The following is a 1,661-nucleotide window of genomic DNA, read 5'->3' as shown; positions in this document are numbered from 1 at the left end:
AAAAAAAAAAAGACTTGCCATACAGCCAATGGCTGGGCACAGAGATAGGGCATGACTTTTAGACAGAGGGATCAGATTTAAGAGCTGCAGGAGAGAAACCATCCAGCAATGCAGGTGGAAAGAGAATGTGGTCCTATTGGGGGGAGGGGGCTGCCCAGAAAGTAACAGGGCAGCAAAGAGAAAATATAGATTTAGAAGGTGTTAAGGCAGTGGGGAGGTTTAGAAGTGCTCAGACATCGAGCTAGTCAAGGTATATCAAAATTAGGTGGTGTGTGTGTGTGTGTGTCCCTCCAGGAGCCAAAATGGTTTAATTAATTCACTGCAACATGCCAGGATGCCCAGGGCTGCTATGGAGACCGTACAGGGGAGGCTTGGGAGAGATGCTGAGATGGGTGGGTAGACCATGGTATGGATGGATGGATGGATAAGGGCAAGGGAGAGAGAGGTTTTCCTGATGAGTACTGGGTTTATGGTTGGAGTAGTGTGTTACCACGTGAGATCTCAGTTGACAGGCCGAGAATGAGGTGTGTTTACGGTGCCCATGAGGATACAAGTGCAAGCAGCTGGATGCCCCTCTTGGGGTCAGAGGAAAGGCTAAGCCAGAGTGAGGCCTTAGTATCCCTGCAGGATTAACAGGTGGTTGTACCACCTTGAGGACCGCAGCACACCCCTGCTGTGGAGGTACCTCACAGAGGTGGCATTCATGGGAGAGCTGCTAGTACTTTTATGGCCACCCCAGGAGAGAACAGGATGGAGGGGAGGGTCTGAGACAGGGTTGGGGAGTGCCAGTGCTCTTCAGAGGAGGCTGAGAAGTAGAAAGGGGGGGTAGCGAAACCAGGTGGAGCTCTGACCATAGAGGATGCATCTGGGGGAGGCTGAGGGCTGCCAAGGAAGAGGTCAAGTGTGCTGAGTCAGCAGAACATGGGCTGCTGGGTTAGGGAACATCTGGCCAGCATGACTTGGCAAGCATGGGGCAAAAATTCAGAACAGCCCGTGCTGAAGGAGAAGGAAACAAACAGGCAGTCCTCCCAAAAGCTAGCTTGCCTTTTTTGCCTTTTTGCTTTTTTGCTCTCTCTCTCTCTCTCTCTCTCTCTCTCTCTCTCTCTCTCTCTCTCTCTCTTTCTCTCTCTTTCTGTATTTATTTATTGGCATCAGGTACCAAACTCAGGGTCAGTACTCTACCATGGACCTATATTCCCAGATTTCCACCAACCCCCACCCCAGTATAAGACAGGGTCTCATATAGTCCAGGTTGGCACTGAATTTCATATGTAGCTAAGGATGATCTTGAACTTCTGATCCTCCTTCCTCTAGAGGGTTGAAATTTAAGTAGATGATAGACAGACAGATGATAGATAGATGGATGGATGGATGAATGGACGGACAGACAGATGGATGGATAGATAGATAGATAGCCCAGTTTTTGTTTTTTGTTTTTTTTTTTTTTGGTTCTTTTTTTTCGGAGCTGGGGACCGAACCCAGGACCTTGTGCTTCCTAGGCAAGCGCTCTACCACTGAGCTAAATCCCCAACCCCTAGATAGCCCAGTTTTGCTTGGGGTTCAGAACTGCCCCCAGCTCCTTAGAAACTGAAACTTCCCACTCTCCCAGAACTCTATTCCCAAACAGCTTGCCTGCTCTTTTCTACTCCCAGTGGGGCACC

The sequence above is a fragment of the Rattus norvegicus genome, chromosome 5 (genome assembly GCF_021556685.1).
Source record: "Rattus norvegicus strain SHRSP/BbbUtx chromosome 5, alternate assembly SHRSP_T2T, whole genome shotgun sequence".
NCBI lineage: Eukaryota > Metazoa > Chordata > Mammalia > Rodentia > Muridae > Rattus > Rattus norvegicus.
This window is presented reverse-complemented; position numbering follows the sequence as displayed.